The sequence below is a fragment of the Bos javanicus genome, chromosome 10 (genome assembly GCF_032452875.1).
Source record: "Bos javanicus breed banteng chromosome 10, ARS-OSU_banteng_1.0, whole genome shotgun sequence".
Taxonomy (NCBI): Eukaryota; Metazoa; Chordata; class Mammalia; order Artiodactyla; family Bovidae; genus Bos; species Bos javanicus.
This window is the reverse complement of record NC_083877.1, coordinates 47268851-47293825: the sequence shown is the minus strand read 5'-3', so window position 1 is coordinate 47293825 and position 24975 is coordinate 47268851. Positions and strand designations below refer to the sequence as shown.

General features: G+C 45.7%; 1 protein-coding gene across 9 annotated transcripts in view; it reads left to right on the top strand.

The window, feature by feature from the left end:
• Positions 1-1259: 1259 nt before the first annotated feature.
• Positions 1260-24975, top strand: part of TLN2 (talin 2) — a 495219-nt gene continuing 471503 nt past the window's right edge. For 8 of the 9 annotated variants that reach the window (XM_061431110.1, XM_061431113.1, XM_061431111.1 and 5 more), the window contains exon 1: positions 1260-1345. The gene's annotated coding sequence lies outside the window, so the exon portion shown is untranslated. Of the gene's footprint in view, positions 1346-2786; positions 2868-24975 lie in introns of those variants that run through there. The other variant, XM_061431106.1, reaches the window with a different exon arrangement.

The window sequence follows — 24975 nt, the reverse complement described above, 5'->3', positions numbered from 1 at the left end:
AGCCTTATCCAATGTCTCAACAGAGTTCATCGAGACAGATCAATTTACATAGTCTCCAATTCATAAGGGCAGAAGTTTCATGCTCTGAGAAACACTAAAAAGTTGTGGTAGTTTCAGTTAGGAGTAATTAAAGAGATTTGCTACCTGTTTTTTGGGAAAAGGAGTTAATCCTGATTATTTTATATTGGGATGGAGAAAAATGCAAGGTCTTTTCTTATTAAAAACATTTTATTTGTAATTACAAAAGTTATGTATGTCCCTTGGAGAAGGAAATGGCAACCCACTCCAGTACTCTTGCCTGGAAAATCCCATGGACCGAGGATCCTGGAAGGCTACAATCGGGTCGCAAAGAGTTGTACACAACTGAGCGACTTCACTTTCATGTGTCCCTTATAGAAAAATCACAAACTAGAACTAAGCAGACAAAGAAAAATCACCCACAACTCCAATTACCGAGCCCCAGTTAACATCTTGGTTTCTGCTTCCAGTCTTTTCTACCTCTCCACATAATTTCAAAAATGACATCATATAGTACATAGTGTTTTGCGATGTCTCCTGACCTCCAAAACTTCTCATTGTTTCAGGTCATCCTACAACATTTCCTAATGGCTGTGTAATTGCAAAGATACATCATTGACTTTAAGGGCACAGTAGGCAGGAGAAAATTTTCTTCTGCTGAATTTAATAGATTACACCCCCTCATCCCTAAAAGCCGTTCTCTAAATCCCTAAATGACCTCTGACCTGGTGGGTTTTGGTGTCGGCGCGTGCGACACTTAGAGAGAGGGACAATCCTGCTTGGGGTTCCCACCGACAGCATCGCTAAAGGACCCCTGAGCCCACCAGGTTCCTTGTGTTGGAACCTCACCTCGCTTCCCCTCCGCGGCGGGCCAGCGGTTTGGGGAAGCGCTCTGCGGACCCAGGGGCCCCATTCCCCAAGACGGTGCATTCCCTTCCTTTTTACACAGCAGACTCGAGCTCTGCGACAGTTCGGCCGGCGCCCCCCTTTGCCCCCGAAATCTCCCAGCACCGGACGGCTGGCTAGAGACCTAAGAGATGCCCGGTGGAGCCCGTGCCTGCCCAACCTCGGTGCCGCGCTGCGCGGCGGCCGAATCCTAGCCGCGCGGGGCCGCGCCGTCCCCGAGTGATGACGCGCTTCCTGCCCTCCCGGCGCTCCCGGGCCGTGCGCTCGCGCTCGCCCTCGGCTCTTGTTCCGCGCCTGGAGCCAGCGGCGGCGGCAGCGGCTGGGGCGGCTGCGGGAGCGGAGCGGTAGCTGGGCGCGCTGGGGGACGCCGGCTGCACTCCGAGGCAGGCGCTCTGCAGTGAGACAGTAAATGCATCCCCCGGTAAGGCGCACGGCTCACTCGGGTTTTCCTCTTCCTCCAGCTGCATGCACGTTGCATGAATTTCTCGTGTCTTTTCCCTCCCCTTTACAGAAGGAAAATGTGGGTGGTTTTCCCCTTCCTTTTGCATCTCGTGAGTGATGCCAATGCAGAAAAAACCTCGCAAAGCTCCCAGATTTGATGTTCTAGGGAGCTTTTTGCAGGAAAATAAAAATAAAATGAAATTAATGCACCTGTCTATTGCACATGTATGTTTCACTGCGCTGGACCCGAGCGCGGCGGTTTGCAAACAGCCTCACAGCCGGCTCCCGAGAGCGGATTCCTAGCTGTGGGCAGCTGGTCCCCTGCGGGGCTCCCCCTGGGTTTCCGGTAACTGGGCTTTGAAAAGCGGCCCCGCCTGTCTGGAGTGTCCCCTCGGCCCCGGCCGGGCCCCCGCGCCGGGAGAGTTGGCGCGGGCAGAGCGGCTTCGTTCCAGCACTGGTCGCCCCGACTCCAGCGCCACTTTGCAAACAAGTCTCCGGCCGGGCTCCGGGCAAAGACAGCCGGCCGGTGCGGAGCTCCTTTCCCAGTCCCGGACTCTCAGACCTGCCGATTCCACGATTGTGTTACTTGGCAATCTCACCACTAGCAAACTGCTGGAAGCTGGGGGACCAAGAGCGAGGGGAGGATTGGGATTCAGTGCCGCCGCTGTCCTCGCGCTGGACCAGGGGCGCCCTCTCCTTGGCCCCAGGAGCTGAAATTTCGCCCCCGTCGGGAGCCAGGGGTCCCGGACACCGGCATTTCGGGATTCCCCAAGGGGACCGAGGAGCGACGTTCGAGGGCGCCATATTTTCAGTGGGTCTTGGCTACCGAGGGGAGTGGGCGAACAGCTGGTGGGCCGGGGGAAGAGCGCGGCGCCCCGGCAGGAGAGGCTGGAGCGGTTTTCCCCGGGAAAGTTTGTGCGCCCAGGCCGGCACGGAGGCGGCTCCACAGGGCGCGCAGCGCGCCTGTCCCCGCAAGGGCGCGCGGGCTGCAGCGCGTCGCCAGGCCGGCTCGCCGGGGTTGAGGGCCGAGAGCCGCCGTCAGAGACTGCGCGCTCTGCCTGCCTCGGTCCACGGTCCCGCCGAGACGCGGCGGTCGGGCTCCGAGGCGCAAGGAACACGCCCCTCTCCTGCGGCCGCGGCCGCCTGGGCGCTCCGCTGGAGCCGTGCGCTTGACCGCTTTTCCCGGTCGGGCGCCGGTGTGGACCGTCTTGCTGGCGCCAGGACCCTCCTGGGTGCCCATCAGAGCGCGGGAGCTCACTCCCAGCATAAAGGAGGAGCCCCGGTTATCGTCCGTGGTTTGCGGTGACCCCGTGGCGGAAGACCAGCCCGAGCCTCCTCTCGACTCTGGCTGCGGCCGCGACAGCAGCAGCGCCCGCGGCTGCGTGCTCGGCTCTCCCCGCGGTGCCAGCTGGTGGAGGCGAGGTCAGGGGGACATTCCAGAAGTTGGGGTTTCACGGGATGCGTGGGGAAACTTGGATTTTTGCTGCCCGTGAAGAACCCAGGTGACTTGGGAAAAGGAGATTGATTCAGAATGCCTGTCTTGTGGTTAAAACTAACCTCTGGCTATTTCTAGACGGTGAGAGAGGGGAATGAGCGGAAGTGTTGGTGTTGTCCGAGACGCATTTAAAGACGCGAGAGTAGCGGGGCGGGGTGGGTGTTCTGGAGAACTGGACCCCCAGATATAATAAATTACAAGCAGCTCGGTGCTCTAAATACCACTGAACTTTGGCTTCTGATAGAACCCGGGGTGCTGAGTGGTGACATTCGTCAGGTTGAGCGCTATTCTCCTTTCTTCAGAGCTTAGAGTTGGCGACTTCTCGGGAGGGGGGCGGTGGGGAAATCTTTACTTTTGAGATAGATTGTGATCTCTGCTTTGTGAAGGGGCAGGGGACGGGCGAGTTGGCTGACCTACAGTTCGCTGGCAGGAACGTGCCAGCCTTTTTCCTTGGCTAGAGAAATGATGCCATAGTATTGAGGTCATGTCAGCACTTTGGGGCTTCATCATTGGAAAGGCTTTAAGGGATCACTGAGAGCATGTGGGGGAGGGGGGAGGCTTTCATCTCAGAGATGTGCCCTGTGATGTCAGGATTTAGGCTGCTCTTACGTCTGTCCCTTCAATAAATACTATCCAGTGAGAATGTCAGGCATTGAATTTCCAACATTTTATCTTCCTTGGCTGATCTGGGGTACCTATGCAAAAACCCGGGAGATGCCGTGGATGTGACAAGACACATGACCTTGAGAGAGGAGGGATACCTGCAAAAATGCTAATTTTGTTTTCACTGAGCCCTAGAACTGTGGAGAACAACCTGAGCCTAAGATACATTTTTCTAGAATTAGCATAATTAATTTAGGAGAGAATCAAATTAGTTGCTGAAAGCCTCCATCCCTTTTGTAAACTTGCCAGTCTTAGAAATGGTGCCTTGAATCAGAAAACACAGGGCTCCTCAGATTGGGGAAGTCCTTGGATTCTCTCTGCCTTTGTACCCACTCAGGTCATCAAGGAGTACTGAAGAATTATTAGAGGTTCTGTTTTTGGCATTGATGTGCTTTTACCTCCAAAGGGAAAGTGCACTTTTAAAACTTGGCCCTGTTCATTGAGTTATTGGGGATATTCTTTATAGGCATAGGTTTATTTATATGGGTTTTGAATTCATCTACTGTTAAATCTACTTGTTTGGGGATTTTCAAACAGTATTCCCTAAAGTATTTTTAAGCAAAGTCAGGTTTTAGAAAGAGGTGTGTGTGTGTTATTTGCTTTAGTCTAGTTTCTTCTATAGCTCAAATTATACTGATTCCCCCATTCCTCCTCCCCCTGTTACCAGCAGATCATTTGTTTCCAAGAGCAGTTAAGGATGGTTATAGGTGGTGAACAATTTAAAATTTTTACCAACTGCTCAGAAAAAAAAAAGTCTAAAGATGTATTTATTCATCTTAGTATTGTGCTTAATAACTATATGTATGTCACATATTTTTTGTGCATGTGCTAAACATTACATAATAAAAATCTAAAGTATTCTCAATAAAGCTAAAATTAAAAATTAAAAAAGTTTTATTATAAACCCTTGTATCTTCATTCAATATATATATTTTTTATGCCTCTCTTAACAAAGTGTTACAGATTGTGCTTTGTTGCCTCTTGCCTGATTCTTCAGAGAAGGCGATGGCACCCCACTCCAGTACTCTTGCCTGGAAAATCCCATGGACAGAGGAGCCTGGTAGGCTGCAGTCCATGGGGTCGCTAAGAGTCGGGCACGACTGAGTGACTTCACTTTCACTTTTCACTTTCATGCATTGGAGAAGGAAATGGCAACCCACTCCAGTGTTCTTGCCTGGAGAATCCCAGGGACGGGGGAGCCTGGTGGGCTGCTGTCTCTGGGGTCGCACAGAGTTGGACATGACTGAAGTGACTTAGCAGCCTGATTCTTATTATAACTTCTTGGCTTGATCAAAGTTCCTGCAATTTTTTCCTATTAAGATTTTATAACTTCAAGAGGTTAGAAATGTTTATTCATTTTGGAGAATTGCCTGTCAAGTTACTGTGTGGTGTGTGTGTTGTGGTGTGTGTGTGGCATGCCCAGACTCTTGGGACAGTGTCTAAAACTTGTGATATCTGACATTACTACTTCAGAACTTTTGAGTCATAATGTTTTCTTGGAGGTTTGAGGTGGTGAATTAGCCAATACAGGAAGTACTAAAAAAGAGTTAAGTAATTCAAAGTTATTTTTATGGGTTAAAAAAAAAATTAAAGACAAGAAGGAAAACTTAATAAGCAGGACCAGAATTACAGCTTAACATATACCCAACTGGTGCCTTTTTAATTACAGTACTTTCCCCCAGAACTTTTTAATCCTATTACTCTTATATTTAATAAGGAGACTAGTTAAAATATAAGCCAAACAGAACTATTACAAATAATGGGGATAAATGCTGGGTATAACCAGATGTTTTGCCTAAAGTTAAAAGAGTTAAGAAATCTGAACTCTATCAAACTCCCCTGTAGGCGGTCCTCAATTCCCTTCCTCAATAAGCAGGAAATTTTCAAAGGCAAAAAAACCTTGGATGGCAGCAGAGATAAAACAAGAAAAGAACAAAATGTTTAAGGTGGACTTCACCTGTCTGTTGACCAAGCCTGTGGCTTAGTGGCAGGTGTCACTTGATTTTGAGAGCCTTTGTTTAGGTACCACCCAGAGCTGTGAATCAAGACGGCTTTTTTGCCGCTCTTTCACAGTGGGTTGTTAGAGTCAGTGCTAGGACAATGTTTCATTTCTCCGTTAACCAACAATTAAATTTCATCCAAAGTGATGTTGTTCTGAATATGTAGAATAGGAAGTGAATATTTGTATTTCCCTTTACTCTTTTAGCTGCACTCAAACAAAATTTTCTAAGTCTGCTATTCACTGCTATTCTGATTGTTTTTGAGGGTTTATTGTGTACTTAGACATCTCCTGGCCTCACCCCACACACCCAGTTCCTAGAACATGATCTTTTATACTTTATGCATCTTGTAGATTGGAAGGTGGAGGAGGGCAATAGTATGAGATTAAATAGTACTTGAAGGACAGCATGATCAAAGATATGCAAAGGATGTGAACAGGCAATTCTCGAGATAAGGGGTATACAAATGGTCATAAACGTGAAAAGATTCTCATAACACATCACGGTCAGGGAAATGCAAATTAAAAAGCCAAGAACGGTTAGTTTTCTGTTCATCCAATTAGTGCGTGTTTTAAAGGTTGGTAACATCCTCTGTTAGGTGGGTTGGAGGCAACCCTCAGACTCTTGGTGGGAGTATGAATGGGTACACCCTTGTGGGAAAGCAGACAGTTTCAGTGAAAATTTGAAATGTGTATATTTGTGTATGCAGTCGCATATTTGGAATCCTTTCTTGCAGAAGTAGAAACAGCATGTAGGGATCTGTGTGTGAGGATGTTTGTTGCCAGATTACTACAGTAAATAAGCTAGAAGCATTATGAGTTTCCGTCAGTAGGATGAATATATAGGGTCATATATATGGACCCTCTCATCCATATATAGAGAGATTATTTTGTGAAGGATGTCTATGATATATGTAAATAAAAAAGTTGGCAAATATCATATGTGGTATGATACTATTTCTGATTTAAAAAAGAAGCCCTATGTGTATGACCTTGAAGAAAGATATGGAAGGACACATTAAAACCTAACATTGTTTAAAATTAGCTGTGGGGCAGAGGGGTGATTAACTTGCTCCCTATACACCTTGAATGGTTTACTTGCCTAAACATTCAGGCTTTTTTCATATGAAAACATTTTAAAGAATTATTTGGTTAATGAATAGGAAATTTGTCTGGAACCATTTTAGAAACAAAAACTGGGCAATATTCTGTTTTTTTTTTTCCTGATCCATTCTGCAGCAATCTCTTGTCTCTTTGGAAACTTTCAATTATCTTCTAAAATTCTGAGATTTCCCAACTTTAAGTGAAATCCTTCAGTATAAGCCTTGGCTTCCAGAAGAGCTATTTACCTTTGTCTCCCAGGACAGTGATGATAAGAGTTTGTGAAACCCTTTTCCTTGACTTTCTTTGATCCCATTCTGAAGGTAGAGGGGAGGTCTTCTGGCCAACTGGAGAGTCTTCCAGGAGACAGGCAGCATGTCCTCAAACTTGGTTTTCCTGAGCCTGAGAGAGAGAGAGAGACATGAGTGTGTTAGTTGCTTAGTCATGTCAGACTCTTTGCACTCCATGGATTGTAGCCTGCCAGGCTCCTCTGTCTGTGGAATTCTCCAGACAAGAATGCTGGAGTGAGTAGCCATTCTCTTCTCCAGGGCATCTTCCCGATCCAGGTATCGAACCCGGATCTCCTGCATTGCAGGCCGATTCTTTACCATCTGAGCCATCAGGGAAGCCCAGAGCTGCTGCTGCTGCTGCTGCGTCGCTGCTAAATGATTCTGCTGGCATTTGAATCCCGGTCTCCATCCACACTATCTTTAGCTTAGCTGATTGCTCTACCTGTGTACCATTTTCAATCCTGCCTCTAGATGTGTTTTTTGAAACTTGATAGTATTTGAGTTCTTGGCAGTCACTACCAAAAAAATGAAACTTTCAAAAGCAGTGACACCTCCATTCACATTTTAAAAAGTACATATCACATGACTCTGAATGCTGGTGGGACACTCAGAATTTCAGCCACTTGGAAGCCAGGGCTGTGCTGCAAATTTGAAAACCGTGCTTTAGATTCAGTGGTTTCCAGGTGTGAATGCCTCAGAATCCCCTGCACAGTGACTCTTTAAGACCCCATGGACTATAGCCCACCAGGCTTCCCCATCTGTGGGAAGGATATATCTAGGCAAGAATACTGGAGTGGGTAGCCATTCCCTTCTCCAGGAGATCTTTCCAAACCAGGTATTGAACCCAGGTCTCCTGCATTGCAGGCAGGAGATGGTGATTCTTCACCATCAGAATCACCTGGAGGACTTGTTAAAACCCACTTTGTTGAGCCACAGTTTTAGATTCTGCAAGTCTTGGGTGAGTGAGTAAAGTGAGTGAAGTCGCTCAGTTGTGTCTGACTCTTTGCGACCCCATGGACTGTAGCCTACCAGGCTCCTCTATCCATGGAATTTTCCAAGCAAGAGTACTAGAGTGGGTTGCGATTTCCTTCTCCAGAGAATCTTCCCAACCCAGGGATTGAACCCAGGTCTCCTGCATTGCAGGCAGATGCTTTACCGTCTGAGCCACCAGGGAAGTCTTGGGTAGGGCCTGACAATTTGCATTTTTAACAAGTTCGCAGATGACACTGATCTTCCTAGTCCTGGACCATACTTTGCAAACCACTGGTGTAGGGGAACAGTTTCTTGTGTTTTGCAGCTGTTGTGTTCTTGTCCAGCCAGTGCTCTACCCTTTCATGGATGGAAGTTACAATGCCAGTTGAGGCAAATTAACTCAGTTTTATCAGTTTCACCTAGCTGAGAAAAAGAATTATTTGAGTTACTTTACTGAACTGTTGTCTGTATCCGATGTAGGTGTTTGGGGATATAATGATGTTTCATACATGGATGTGTGGTTAATCTACAGTGAAAGTCAAAGTTCAGGTTTATTTTAAATATTCTGTAGTGGATTCTCATGGGAAAGCAGAGAAGCCTATTAGTCTCTGGTTCCTGTTTTTTTGTTTTTCATCATACTCCCCTGGAGGGTGGACCCCTTCTGTAGGGTTCTCCACCCTGGCCACGTGTTGGGATCACTTGGGGATATTGATTTAGTTGGTCTGGATGGGGCCTGGACATTGGTGGGTAAGTTCTCCAGGTAATTCTAATATGTAGCTGGGGTAGAGAACATGCATCTACAGTTCTCAGGGTCACTTTGCCTTATTCTTTGAAGATGGTGTTCATCTGGACCACAGTCCCTTCTCTGATAAACATTTTTGGTAACTTGGGCATCTATGTAGATTGTCCACCCAACTCAGTCCTTTGACCAAGTCTCTTTTAGTTATCCTTTCTTCTGTCTACTTCAGCCATCCCTCCCACAGTTATTCTTAGACTGCTGGTTCTCAACAGTTTTGCCACCCAGAGGCTATTTGGCAATGTCTAGAGACATTTTGGAGAAGGAAATGGCAACTCACTCCAGTGTTCTTGCCTGGAAAATCCCATGGGTGGAGGAGCCGGTAGGCTTCAGTCCGTGGGGTCGGGAAGAGTTGGACACGACTGAGCGACTTCACTTTCACTTTTCACTGTCATGCATTGGAGAAGGAAAATGGCAACCCACTCCAGTATTCTTGCCTGGAGAATCCCAGGGACTGGGGAACTGGTGGGCTGCCGTCTATGGGGTCACACAGAGTCGGACACTACTGAAGCGACTCAGCAGCAGCAGGAGCAGCAGAGACATTTTAGGGCTTCCCGGGTAGCTCAGTGATGAAAAATCTGCCTGCCAATGCGGGAGACTCAGGAGACTTGGCTTCAATCCTTGGGTCAGGAAGATTCCCTGGAGGAGGAAATGGCAACCCATTACAGTATTCTTTGCCGGGAAAATCCCACGGACAAAGAAGCTTGGCGGGCTACAGTCCATAGGGTCTCAAAGAGTCGGACACGACTCTGCAGGCATGCAGAGACATTTTTGTCTGTCACACCTTGAGGGGACATGGAAGTGCGTCAGGTATTCAGTGAGTGGAGGCCTGGGATGTTGGCAAACACTGTATAATGCACTCCCCCAGTACCCGCCCCCATACGTAGAGAATTACGTGGTCTAAAACATAAGCAGTGTCACGATAGAGAAACCTTGCCCTGGTGTCCTGGGGGAGTTTTTTTTTTCAAACCCCGATTTATAAGAGAAATACATCTTATGTGATGACCCAATGCAAATATACATACAACGGAACCAAGTTTCACAAACAGTGTTCACCCTTACTAGCTCTAATGTAGTCACATACTTTTTATTTTGTCTCATTAAAAAAAAATTGCTGGTCATGACTGGCTAAATTGATTTTATTACCCACTAAACTTGGAATCGCAAGTGTAGACCTTATCATTACCAATAACTGTACCTCCATCAAAATCTTGACAAGCATTCCCATCTGACCCTCGCCTTTTCTCTTTCGCCTTATTCCTGTTATTACCCAAGTACACCCAGCCTGCACCCTCCAAGGGGCTCTGACCTGGTGACCCTTGCACTTCTTCATCCTCTGTCACCCTTATTATCTCTTCCCACTATGCCCCACCCTCAACCCCCCCCCCCCCCCAAGGTGCTTGCCTACATCCCACAACTTCTTTGACTATTTCTCCCTTCATCTTACTTTCCTAGGAAAACCCCATCCTCTGTCCACCCTGCTCCTGCCTCAGGCTGATGAACCTGGCTGGAGAAAACCAGCCATCCTGCATCGTCTCACTTTTTATTTATGACCATAAACCTCCAGATGGACTCTTGGCACTGCAGAGCCCACTGTATTTCTGTCCCCACCTCACTGGCAGCTGATGACTTGGCTTATTTCACTGAGAAAAAGGAAGCAGTTGGGAAGTAGTTTCATCATTTCCTCATGCTAAATCTGCTAGCCTACCTGCACTGTAGCTGCACAGCCCTGGAGCCTGTTCCCTGTTGGCATGCAGGGCTCTCACTCGTGCATGAATCTTCTTTCCCTTCTGCACCATCAGCTTTCTCCCTCTGATGGATCATCTCCATGAGAAACATACTGTAGTCTCTCTCATCTTGAGGGGAAAAGTACCACCAACACAACACTCTTAACCCAATATCCCAGTTGACGGTTCTCCCAATTCCTCTATTCTCCCTTGGAGTCAGTATCTTCCAAAAGAATTGTCATACATTCTGTTCCATGTCCCTCTCTCATTCTGTCCTGAACCCACCAATTTGGCTTCTGTCCCATCCCTTCACAGAAAGTACACTTCTCCAGGCGCCAGTGATGCCTGGTGGCCAGCGCTTAGTTGTCATTGCCTGTGGCCTCGGCAGCAGGTAGCCAGCTCTCTCTTTGGCTGTCTTCACTTGGCTTCTGCGCCACGGTCCTCACCTGGTTTTCCTCCTACACTCAGGCTGTTCCAACTCCTGCTCTGCTGCTTGATCTCCTCCTCCTGGCTTCTGAAGGTGGGGGCTGTTCTCTCACACTTCACTTGACTTGGGTGTCTGTTCCAGTGTCGCCTCCATAGAGGTCTTCCTAGCTCCCCCTTGTCCCTGCTCTCAGCCTCTTCCTTGTTTTCATATCACGTGTCATCCCCTGATAACAGGCATACCTAGGAGATGGTGTAGCTTCCATCCCAGACCACTGCAATAAAGTGAATATCAAAGTGAGTCATACAAAGTTTCTGGTTTCCTAGAGTATATTTATACTATACTATAGTCTATTATAGTATATAGGCTATATGTAGTATATAGTATATTATAGTAAATAGGCTTCCCTGGTGGCTCAGATGGTAAAGAATCTGCCTGCAGTGTGGCAGACCTGAGTTGATCCCTGGGTTGGGAAGATCCCATGGAGAAGGAAATGGCAAGCCACTCCAGTATTCTTTCCTGGAGAATTCTATGACAGAGGAGCTTGGCTGCAGTCCATGGGGTTGCAAAGAGGCAGACATGACTGAGCTACTGACATTTTCACTTTCATAGTCTATTAAGTGTGCAGTAGCATTGCATCTAAAAAACACCAATGTACATATCTTAATTAAAAATGACTTTATTGCAAAAAAGGGATAACCGTCCTCTGAGTCTTCAGAAAGTCATATTTTATTTTTTTTTTTTTTGGCTGGTGGAGGGTCTTGCCTTGATGTTGATGGCTGCTAACCTATTTTTGAGGTGATGGCTGAAGGTTCGGTGGTTGTGACCACATCTTAAAATAAGACAACAATGAACTTTGCCACATTGCTTGGCTCTTCCTTTCATGAATGATCTCTGTAGTAGGCAGTGCTGTTTGATAGCATTTTACCCACAGTAGAGCTTCTTTTAGAACTGGAGTCAGTTCTCTTAAACCATGCTGCTGCTTTTTCAACTGAGTGTATGTCATATTCTGAATCCTTTGGTGTCATTTCAGTAACCTTTACAGCATTTACGAGGAGCAGATGCCATCTCAGGAAACCACTTTCTTTGCTCATGCATAAGAAGCAGTTCCTCATTCATTCAAGTTTTCTCATGAAATCAAAGCAATTCAGTCACATCTTCAGGCTCCACTTCAGATTCTAATTCTCTTGCTGTTTCCACCCCATCTGCAGTTACTTCGTCCACTGAAACCTTGAACCCTCAAAGTCATCCATGAGAGTTGGAATCAGCTTCTCCAGATTCCTGTTAATGTTGTTATTTTGACCTCTTACCATGAATCATGAATGTTCTTAATGGTATTTAGACTGGTGAATCCTTTCCAAAAGGTTTTCAGTTTGTTTTGCCCAGATTTATCAGAGGAATCACTGTCTATGGCATCTGCAGCCTTATAAAATGCAATTCTTAAAAGAATAAAACTTAATAATTGAAATGACTCCTTGATCCATGGGCTACAGAATGGATGTAAACATGAAAAACATTCATCTCATTGTACATCTCCATCAGAGCTCTTGGATGACCAGGTGCATTGTCAATGAACAGTAATATTTGAAAAGAAATTTTTTTTTTTTGTGGGCAGTAGGTCTCAACAGTGGGCTTAAAATATTGAGTAAGCTGTGTTGTAAACTGGGTGTGCTGTAATTCAGGCTTTGTTGATACATTTACAGAGCACAGGCAGAATAGCTTGAGTCTTTTTCTTAAGGGCTTTAGGACTTTTAGAATGGTAACTGAATATTGGCTTCAACTCCAAGTCATCCTCTGCATTAGCCCCTAAAAAGAGAGTCAACCTGTCCTTCGCAGAGCCAGGCATTGACTTCTCCTCTCTAGCTATGAAAGTCTTAGATGACATCGTCTAGTATGACTGTTTTATCTATATTGAAAAATCTGTTGTTTAGTGTAGCCGCCTTCATTAATGATTTTAGCTAGATCTTCTGGATATCTTGTTGCAGGTTTTGGCGTCAGTACTTGCTGCCTCACTTTGCACTTTTATGTTATGGAGACAGCTTTTTTCCTTGAACCTCGCTAACCTATTTCTGCTGGCTTCAGGCTTTTCTCCTACAGCTTCCTCACCTCTCTCAGCGTTCCTGGAATGGAGGAGAGTTAGGGCCTTGCTTTGAATTAGGCTTTGGCTGAAAGGAATGTTGTGGCTGGCTTGATCTTCTATCCAGACTGATAAAACTTTCTCCATGTCAGCAATAAAGCTGTTTCCCTTTCATATCATTTGTCTATCCGCTGAAGTATTACTTTCAATTTCCCTTAAGAACTTTTCCTTTGCATTCATTCACAGCTTGGCTGTTTGGCTCAAGAGACCTCACTTTTGGCCTGTCTGGGCTTTTGACACGCCTTCCTCACTCAGCTTAATCATTTCAAGCTTCTGATTTAAAGTGAGAGATGTGTGACTCTTCCTTTCACTTGAACACTTAGAGGCTTTTGTAGGCTTATTAATTGGCCTAATTTCAGTATTGTGTCTCAGAAAATAGAGAAGCTGGAGGAGGAGAGAGACGGGGAGCTGCTGGTTGGTGTAGCAGCCAGAACACATTTATTAAGTTCGTCATCTTATTTGGGTGCAGTTCACGGTACCTGCCAAACAATTATAATTGTTACATCAAAGATCTATGATCACACATCACCTTAACAAATATAATTATATCGAAAAGGTTTGAAATATTGTGAGAATTACCAAAATGTGGTACAGAGACAGGAAATGAGCAAATGTTTTTTGGAAAGATGGTCCTGATAGACTTGCTCAACACAAGGTTGCCACAGACATTCAGTTTGTAAAAATAGTGGCATCTGCAAAGCTCAGTAAAGCCAAGTGCAGTAACATGAGGTCTGCCTGTATTACATACATGATTCATTGCATGCCTGTCTCATGGCACTAGAATGTAAGCTCGTGAGAGAAACCATCCATGGCACCCCGTCCACAAGAGTCAAACAACATCTGGCACATGGGAGATCATCAACAACAGAATTTTTTTATTGAAATGTAATTGACTTACAGTGTTGTGTTAATTTCTGCTATACATCTAAGTGATTCAGTTTTATATATATATCTATACACACACACGTACCGTTTTTTCCCATATCCTTTTCCATTATGGTTTATCCTAGGATATTGACTGTGGTTCCCTGTGCTGTGTGGTAGGACCTTGTTTACCCATTCTTTGTACTAGTTTGTATCTGCTAATCTCAGACTTTCGGTCCATTCCCCCCGCTCCCCCTCCCCTCATCTCCCACTTGGCAGCTACAAGTCTGTTCTTTGTGAGTCTGTCTCTGTTTCATAGATAGGTTCATTCAACAAGAAAAATGTGAGTAATTGATGAGGAAAACTTGTTGATTATAGAGTTAGCCTTGTGTGAGGAAAAATTATTGTTTTCCAGATTGGAGTTAAGGAAGAGAGTAGTGTTGAGGTAGAAAAGCAGCGTCTCTGGGGGACAGTATTTCTTAGGTCATGTGCTGAGATTTAGGGAGTCCAAGCACTGAATGAATGAAGCCTGTCCTTATTAAATACTTGTCGAGTAGTGGAAAGCACCTGCTGAGGACAGCTAGACCGAGACAAATGGCTGCCTCTCGCTTTTATCTCTGAAGAGGGGCTCTTAAGTGGTCTGCTTGCTAACTTGCCGCTGGGTCGAAGACGTAAGTTCACTTGTCTTAAGTGTTTATCATTGACCTCAGTGTTCTGGTGAATTGTCTTGGTTCATCACTCGTCCCCAGAGTCCACTCGACCACACGGAGAGATGACTCTTTTTTATTCGCACAGTGTTTGAGGCCCTCGCGGAGTGAATTCCTGCAGATGGGTGAAGTGTTCTATGCTTCCCTCTGCACTACTCTCTCAGCCTCCAGACTTTGTGTGTTTAAATCAAGGCCCTGTCTTCTCTCGCTATTTGCATGCTTCACGACTGCCCATTTAATTGCTTGGCATCCGTGTCCAGGACCTAGTTTGATGTAAGTGGAGATATTTCCTGAGTGTAGCCTGAGGTCATGCATGGTAAATCTTCCAAGAAGAGTGTGGCTTATTCCTGGGTTTGAGAGATTACATCAAGGGCACTTTAAGAGGCTTAATTTTCTCCTTGAAGGGCTCTGCATTGGGCTTAGCATCTGTCACTCTTGGGCCCTCCCCATGGGGTGAAGGAGCTCTTCCTGTGGGTAAGATGTCAGCCACGGGCAGCCTGATGTGCACCACACAGCCCTTGAGTCTAGTACTTCCAGGAAGAAAGAGTGATGTCTTGTGGGACATCTTTATTTTTATTATCAGTGTTTTATATTTATTTATTTATTTTTAAAAGGGTGCCTGAGTGGTTCTAGGTCAGCCTTTCTCTTTGACAGGGACAGAACTGAGTCCCAGAGAATGTGACTGACGGGGTCCCTTGGGACAACTGGCTCTGAATTCCCACCCTCCTGACCACCACGGCCTCCATTTTCTGGGATGCCCGGGTGAACCCTCACTTTAATTCATGACTATGATTCTAGGCTCTAGGCATGTATCATAATCACCAGTGGGGACTTCCGTGGTGGTGCAGTGGCTAAGACTCTGTGCTCCCAGTGCAGGGGACCTGGGTTTGATCCCTGGTCAGGGAACTAGATCCCACACACTGCAACTGAAAGACCTCGCATGGTACAGTGGAGATTGGAGATGCCGAGGGCTGCAACTAAGACCCAGCACAGCCAAATACATAAATAAATATTAAAAAAAGTCACCAAGAAAACTCCTTAAACAGGCTGATTGTGCTAGTTCCCAGACTCCCCTCGATTTGGGATCTTGGCGAGCGGGACCTGGACACTATTTCCAGTAGTCATGTATGGATGTGAGAGTTGGACCATAAAGAAGGCTGAGTGCCAAAGAATTGATGCTTTCAAACTGTGGTGCTGGAGAAGACTCTTGAGAGTCCCTTGGACAGCAAGGAGATCAAACCAGTCAATCCTAAAGGAAATCAATCCTGAATATTCACTGGAAGGACTGATGCTGAAACTGAAGCTTCATTACTTTGGCCACCTGATGCCAAGAGCCAACTCATTAGAAAAGACCTTGATACTGGGAACAATTGAGGGCAGGAGAAGAAGGGGGTGACAGAGGATGAGACGGTTGGATGGCATTATCGACTCAATGGACATGAATTTGAGCAAACTCCAGGAGATGGTGAAGGACAGGGAGGCCTGGTGTGCTGCAGTCCTTGGGGTTGCAAAGAGCTGGACATGACTGAGCCACCGAACAACAAAGGGAGCCTTCTAGGAGACATTGCCCAGAAAGGGTATGAAGGGGGTAAAATCAGCCAGGGCCTTGGGGACAGCTGCCCAGCAGGGGTGATGCTTGCCAGCCTTGCACTCTAGACAGACATGGCTTCTTCCTGAGGCTGCGTAATCATTTCAACCAGGCCAGTCCGCTCTTCTCTCTCCCACACTCCCTCTGCTTACTGACTGTGATCTTGTGGGGTTCTGGGTGTAATGCATATTAGCAGGACTGTATATTTTCTTTGGGAGCATTTCCCAATGTGTTTTGCCACTTAGTCAAGAATGAAAGCTGTGTTCGGTTTGAGAGGATCATGTCCTGAGGGCTTTTATGGGTCCTCTTGTTTAGGGTCTCTGGGTGCCTGCATGTTGAAGGTAACTTACCAGCTCTCAGACCACTGGAAGTGAAAAGCTGCCCATAGGTGCTGATGGAAGAAAAAAGGGAGTCTGATTGGCTGTGTAAGGTGGGTTTGCACTATTTTGTCAGAATGAAAAATCACTTGCTTGCTCTCAGGCTGGTGAACTTCCAGAAGTGTTGGAGCTGTGAGTTTGTGACAGTTGCTACAGGTCCCAGACTGTGATGCCTTGTCCCCCAAGAGCTGGGTGTCTGACGGTCCTGACTGACAAGTAGAGTATATATAATTTTATGAATATACCTGATGAAGATATGAGAACAAGCCCTGTGGAATCTACAAGCCCTGTGGCAAAGTAGTGTCTCTGCTTTTTAACATGCTGTCTAGGTTGGTCTATAACTTTCCTTCCAAGAAGTAAGCGTCTTTTAATTTCACAGTTGCCATCACTATTTGCAGTGATTTCGGAACCCCCCAAAATAAAGTCTGCCACTGTATCCACTGTTCCCCATCTATTTGCCATAAAGTGATGGGACTGGATGCCATGATCTTAGTTTTCTGAATGTTGAGCTTTAAGCCAACTTTTTCACTCTCCACTTTCACTTTCATCAAGAGGCTCTTTTGTTCTTCTTCGATTTTCACCATAAGGGTGGTTTCATCTGCATATCTGAGGTTATTGATATTTCTCCCGGCAATCTTGATGCCAGCACGTGCTTCATCCAGCCTAGCGTTTCTCATGATGTATTTTGCATACATCAAAAGCAGGGTGACAATATACAGCCTTGACGTACTCCTTTTCCTATTTGGAACCAGTCTGTTGTTCCATGTCCAGTTCTAACTGTTGCTTCGAGGAAGCATCTATTTCAGGCTTCTCTCCTTGGTTTGTTAATGGCCATCTTCTCCCTAGGCAGCTCTGTTTTTGTGTCCAGATTTCCTCTTTGTATCAATATAAGGACATGAGTCACAACAGATAAGGGAGTGAAAGTGAAAGTGTTAGTCGCTCAGTCCTGTACGACTCTTTGTGACCCCATGGACTGTAGCCCGCCAGGCTCCTCTGTCTATGGGATTCTCCAGGCAAGAATACTGGAGTGGGTTGCCATTCCCTTCTCCAGGGGATCTTCCCAACTCAGGGATTAAACCTGGTCTCCTGCATTGCAGGCGGATTCTTTACTATCTGAGCCACCAGGGGAGCCTAGGACCCACTGTTAACAGTTTCATTTTAACTTAATTACCTCTGTAAAGACCCTATTTCCAAATAAGGTCACATTCTGAGGTTCTGGGGGTTAGGACTCCAACATTTTCTTTTCTTTTGACTGCACTGTGCAACATGTGGGATCTAGTTCCCAGACCAAGGATTGAACCTCTGCCCCCTGCATTGGAAGTACACAGTCTTAACTACTGGACCTCCCTTTTTTTTTTTTTTTAAAGGGAGCCCAAGTGGTTCTAGGTCAGCCTTTCTCTTTGACAGGGAAAGAACTGTCAGGGGATACTCCATGGAAATCTCTAGCATTTATTTTTTGATGGGATGCAATTTAAGGCATAACACATTGTTAGACAGACTTGTTTCTCAGAGTCTGCCTCTGGCATGGAATGGTTGTTACTGAAGTTACCTCTTTAGGCTAAGGGACCCTCGCCTGTCATTCTGCACCTAACAGTTTCATTGACCTACACCTGGGACTTTATATTTTCCTAAGGTCTTGTCTGTATTTTCTGCCATCAGAACGGCCATGGCAGGCAGGAATTATTTCTACTTTGAGGAAATTGATACGTTCCAAGGTTTACACACTAAACACTGGGTACATTTGTTTTAAGTTCAGATTTTCTCCTCTGTATCTTAGATGTCTCCTATAACAGTGGTGATTTCTCAAGTCTTGGTATGCATAAGAATCTCCTGGGAGACTCGTTGAAAATACTAAGATTTAGGAGACTTTGTGGAATGCTACTGAACCAGAAGCTGAGGTTGCAAGTAAGGAAGCAGTATTTTTATTGTTTCTGGGCCCTTCCCTGGAGGTCCAGTGGTTAACACTCCATGCTTCTACTGCAGAAGGTACGGGTTTGATCCCTGGTCGGTAAACTAAGATCGCACACGCCATATTGTGCAGCCACACATGGCCAAGTATTTTTATTGTTTCCCCTGGAGGTTTTTTGATGCACTGCAATATGTGAGAACGAGTGCACTGTGCCGTGGAGGTGCTTTTGGCGGGGAGGGAACCCACCAACACTGTCAAGTTTGCGTTTTTCTGTTGGCGGCTTTGGGAGGCCCTTGGAGACATCCTGAGAAGGCACTCACTGGAATTGGGGTGCTTTGAGCCTAGAAGCACCTTCGTAGATCATGCCCCTGCCACCATACTGATGAGGAGGGCCTCTGGCTGCCAGGCTGTGCACACTCTCTTACCTAATGGACAACAAATCTGTCTTGAACTTTCCGTGCTGTACAGACGCACCTTGCGGCGCAGTGGGGAGCGGGTGAGAGTTAAACTGTTGCCTTGTGGTAGCACATAAGCATTGCATGCATTATCAAGGCAGAAATAGAGCTGGTAAGAGGACAAGAAAAATTTTGTGACTGTTAAGTATTCATCATTATAAAATGGATTCACAGGAAATAAAGTGTGGTGGCGCGTGCCCAGTACAGAAGAAACACCTAGAGAAAATTTTCAAACCTGGATTTCTAGGCTCCAGCCCTAGAGATTTTTTTTCTAATGTGGTATTCAAAAATTCTGAGATACAAGTCTGGGGACCACAGAACTGGCAACCCAGTATTAATGAAAGACTATCCCTGTGTAGTTCATCTGTTGATATTACAATGACATTCTCTCTGAATCACAAAAACATTCCTAAGCCTTGGCCGTTAGCCTGTAGATTATATAACTTATACTCAGGATCAATGTTCAAGTTATTTCACCAACTTGACTTTATTTTGATGACTGTATAACAAAACACATGCTCTCTTAGTGTATTTCTTAGAATGTGGTCCTTAGGTCAAGTATGATCAGAATTACCCAGGAATAAGGTTAAAGGATGAAGGTTAAATACTGTAGTTGCCCAGGCCCCAGGTATTCTAATTTGGTAGATCTGTGTGGGACCCAAGAATAGGGAGTTTTCATAATCAGAAGATTGTTAGGGATACTGAGGTTTCAGTGCCACTCAGCCAGGGTTTGGAAAACCCTGTGGTTTTTACCAGAGTCCAGCCAAATAGGAAGGTTAAAAACACTGTTAGAGACTTTGCTGGTGGTCCAGTGGTTAAGAATCCACCTGCCAATGCAGGAGACGTGGGTTCAACCCCTGGTCTGGGAGGATCCCACATTCCATGGAGCAACTAAGCCTGTGTGCCACAACTGCTGAGCTGGTGCTCTACAGCCTGCGAACGTGCAATAAGAGAAGCCACTGCAACGAGGAGGCCATGCACTGCAACCAGAGAGAAGTCCCTGCTCACCACAACTAGAGAAAGCCCACGTGTAGCAACGAAGACCCAGTATAGCCAACAATAAATACATAAAAATAAAATTAACAAAACACTGTTAGATTGTTTACAGTGGCATTTGTTGCCATTTTCCGACTTGTAATTCTTTTTGTAGTCTGAAGTTACCAGGACCTTGTTCTGCAGCTGGGATGTAATTTTAACAGATTTTTAGAGTTCTAGTTGAATAATCACCTCCCTCCCTTTTGTACATAAGCTCATGCAATTCATTTTAAGATACGTCTTAAAATGAAAGTTATGCTCCTTGTCCAGGTAAATTCCTTTGGAGCATTGATAGTCATGTGAAACTTATTAGAGATTTTTGGAATGAATTCAAGGAGGCTTTGTGGTTTTAAACTGCACAAGTGGCTAAAGATGACCTATGGTAGAAATAGGTTTGTATTCTTGGGCTCCATTTGTATATTTTAAAAAAAGGTAAATGCTTTCATATGAGCAGGGGTGTTGTCAAGGGGAGGGACTCTCCCATTAGTAAAGGAAATTCAACTGCATTGACCAGTATATCTTGGTAGTTTCCATTCCTTGCTTTGTAGATGCATCTACAAATTGATGTTTTTTCCCCCAAAGACAAGATTTTCACTTCTAGGTTCTTCTTTCTGGCAGAATGGGGACCATTACTTTTAGAAAGAGAAGCTAGAGTTAGTTTTGTGTCATCAAGCCATATGTGCCCTCTTTACTTCATGTAACATATTCTTGGAAAGTTAGAGGTGAATAACCTATTTTTAACATTGCTGCAGAAACTGCATGTGTTTGTCAAAATCGATTGATCTCTACACTTAAAAAGGGTGAAATTTACTGTACATAATAATACTTAAATGAATCTGTCTCCAAAAAATGTGCCAGGGGAACTTGTCACTTTAACCATTCTTTTTGTGAATTAATTTTTGAATTCAAGATGTCGTTTGTGACGCACATGACTCCCCTGGGGTCATCTTTGTTCCATACCTGTTTGAAAAGTGTTCTGTGTGCTTTACCTTCGCTGGTCCTTAGTGGGGTGGGAGGAGTGGGGACGGCACAGGACTGAGGGGTGGGATTTGCCTTCCACCCATTGTTTTTTGTGTGTGGGCTGTGCCGGGTCTTCACTGCTGCGCAGGCTTTTCTCTAGCTGCTGTGAGTGCAGCTACTCTCTAGCGTGTGTGGGCTTCTCACTGTGATGGCTTCTGTTGTGGAGCACGGTCTCTAGTCAAGTGGTCTTCAGTAGTTGCTCTGTAGCATGTGGGATCTTCCCAGACCAGGGATTCAACCCATGTCTCCTGCACTGGCAGGAGGATTCTTTACCACTGAGCCACCTGGGAAGTCGCCTCCCACCCATCTGGATCATTTTCATCTCAGTGCCACATTTAGTGCATGGTGGAAGTTCACAAAGGTTTGGGGGATGAATAAAACCATCATGTTGATGGAGAAAGCAAGGTTCAGTTCCGTGAGGCCAAGTGGCTCGTCCAGATGTGAGGTCAGCGTGGCTGAAATGGGAGAAGAATCCTTCCTTCATGCCTCTGACTCCCAGACCACTGCCCTTCACCATCTTTTTTTCAACTTAGGTCTTGTAAATTCATGTGTTATCAGCTGGGGGTGTTTTAAACCTAGGTGTACCTGTAGCCTTGTAGAGTGGAGGCATTCTGTTATCATGGAGGAGCCCATTCATCAGTTTGGCAGGTCGTTTTCTGAGTGTCTCTAAGGTGCATGCATGGTGGATATGGCCCAGACCGGAGCCCTGCTTTCATGGAAAGCACAGTTTGGGAGGGTATGTGTGGGCAGGAGGCATTAAAACAAATCAGAAGAGGATTGTCGACTAAAAAAAGATGCACTACATGAGAGTTTCAAGTTAAGTTTTATTTGGGTCAAAATGAGGACTGCAGCCCGGTAGACAGCACTTCAGATAGTTCTGAGGAACTGCTCCGAAGAGGTCGTGGGGGAAGACTGATATATGTGATTTTGGTGAAGGGGAAGTTCAATGAGTCAAGCACATATTTTACTTTTCTGCTAGTCACAAACAGCTGATATTATCATGAAGGTTTTCAGTGCTTTTCTAGATATGAGGAGATGCAAAGATTGGGCTCATGAAGTCAGTTTCTGAAAACATCTATCTAAAGACCTGTTCCACCAGTTTCCCTGGAGCACAGAGTGCTTCACTCTCCACCCTGAATTCCGTTCAGGGCATGTCGAACTTCAACAGCTGCAAGGCACAGGGTTTGATCTCCATAGAGGCAGATGGCAAATGCCCTCAGCAAGGGCCAATTTGTAATTGGCAGGGTTGAGTGTCACAAAGGTTACATGTAGGAACCTGTAATATGGTGACCACTATTCAGAGTGTGACCTTGTGGGAGTCATCTAACCTCTGTAAGCGTCAGTGACCTCAATAAAAGAGACGAATCAAGGATTTGTTGCAAAGATTCAATGAGATCATAAATGTAAAGCATACTATGCATGCTTCTGGGCACATGGTAATTATCTGTAATTTGTTAGGGTGAGTAAATATGTTTGTATTTCTCACCACTGTGCTGCACTGGCTCTTGTGGACAACCTCAGAATGGTAGTTTGGAATGTTTGCTTTTTTCTCTTGTGTTTTGGATCATCTGAAGAACGATGGAGGAATATATTGGAGGGCTGTCTTAGTTGGTTTTGCTCATTGACTAATGAGATTGAGGTGGGAGCAGCTCTTTCTAGCCAGGGAGCTGGGTTATGATCATAAGCTCACTGAGATAGTGATGCCCGCTTCCTTCCTCTGGCTCTCAGGGCCTGCAGAGCTCAGGCTGGACAAAGAGGATAATTTTCCAGGTGTGCCAAGACTTGGAAAAGTTTGGGGGGAGCACATCTCTAAATGTGCTCTCACCCTAATCCCCGGAAGCAGGAGCTAGGTTACTAGATTTTTAAGTTCTTTTCTCACTGAAGAGAACAATGTAAAGGAAGTAAGGACTGCCCCTGGCTGCCTGGGAGTTTTAAATGAGAGATGCAGGACTTCCCTGGTAGTCTAGTGGTTAAGAATCCACCTGCTATGCAGTGGGCATCGGTTCAATCCACACTCTAGTAAGATTCGACATGCCGCAGAGCAACTAAGCCTGTGAGCCACAACTACCGAGCCCGTGCGCCCCAGAGCCTGCAAACCACAACAGGAGAAGCCACCGCAGTGAGAAGCCCAAGCACTGCAACTGGAGAGGAGGCCCCCCCCACCCCCGGCTGTAACTAGAGAAAGCCCTCACATAGCGATGAAGACACAGCACAGCCAAAAATAAAGTAAAATGAGAGATGCAGATGATCTAGACTAGAGTTCCCAAACTTCTCTGATAATAAGACTCCCTTGAATACTTGCTAAGCTGACAGCTCATCAGGCCTGCCCTGGTCTGGATTTGGGCCCTAGAATCTGTGTATGTAACAGTTACCCCGTGTGATTCTTACAGGGGATATTTGAGAAACCCTGGATGAGGTCATAAATCCCTTTGTCCTTGCCACCTGAATTTGCTCGAGGATCAGCAACATCAGCATCAGCAGGGAACTCGTTGAAACTCTTGAGTTCCATCCAGACCTGCTGACTCAGAATCAGCATTTTAATAAGATCCCAACTTGAATGTATATCCAGAATCAATTTGGGGCAGGGTTTGCCTAGAGGGCAGGGACACCTGTCAACATTTTACACCAGAGAGGTGGTGGTAACACGTCTGATTATCTCTTCTGAGGAATCAGAAGATATGTTAGGCCAGGGATTTGAACTCAGGTTTCTGATTCCAAGTTGAGTGATCCTCACTCAAGCTGTGTGACAGGGGATGAGATGGTTGGAGGGCATCACCGACTCAATGGACATGGGTTTGGGTGGACTCTGGGAGTTGGTGATGGACAGGGAGGCCTGGCATGCTGCGGTTCATGGGGTTGCAAAGAGTCGGACATGACTGAGTGACTGAATTGAACTGAACTGAACACACAAGCTGAAGCTCCAGTACTTACGGACTCTGAAGGTGTGTCTCTAGCCTGATGTCAGGGCCCTCAGCCTGTTAGTGTTGCACCTGGGAAGAATGCCACCTGGGGACAGGAGAGGACTGCTGGGAACACTCAAGTGTGCCGTAGTCCTTGGCGTCCATTCATGATACAGAGTCGGCCCTGTGGGGCTCCTGGGCACAAAGCCTTTCTGTGTCTTCCATTTCTTTGCTTATAGGAAATAGCCTTCATTCAGCCTCCATGACCTTCCCAGAGTTCCAATGGGTAGATTCAAGAAGTTGATAATTAGGGAAGGGAGGGGATGTAAGACAAGGGAGAAACAAACAGTCAAGAGAAACAATAGTGCAATCTTGGGTCAAGGCCCTGGTTCCCTATCAAAGGATACACACAACAGTATCTATGAATTGTTTTGCAGATACTGAAACCCCCTCCAAGTGGGAGAAGTTAAGATTAATGATGGTGTACTGTCCACAAGCATGTAGACCCTAGATCAGTTGGAACCTCAAGGTTGGTGATGCTGACTCCTACTTACCTCACCATCAGCCCATCAGAAGAATGTCCACAATCTGATCACACCCTCTTTGAACCATTACTATAAAACTCCTCTCTATTGTCTCCAAATGGGGACACAAAGTTTTTTTTTGAGGCAGGAGTCCACTGTGTCCGCCTTTGCCTGGCAAAGTGATAAAACTATCCTTTTCTATTTCACCCAAAACTGTCTTCAAGATTTGATTTGGCCCCGGTGTATAGAGAAGCTGAGATTCTGGCATCATTAACCCTGTCAAGACCCCTTCTCACTGTTCCTGGGAAGAAACTTAGGTCCAAATGTCAAAGTCAGCACCTTTGAGTTCTTGGAGACCTGCAGAAGTTTGTATCGTCCTGGTGGTGGATCCCTGAAAAAGTTGTTTTATCTCCATCCAAGGTCAGGGTCAGATGGAGTGCAATTTTTCTAATGCTCCTCCAGACTTTTTAATCCTTCTTCTCCAAGCACAATGTCAGAGAACATACCCTGTGAGGCTCTTGCCAAATGGCTTGAAATAAACGTCCACACACATTTCCAAAACGACAATTAGAAGCTTATTTGATGAACCAAAGGCCTGCTGTGCTAGACATTAGTCGAAGAGAGCTC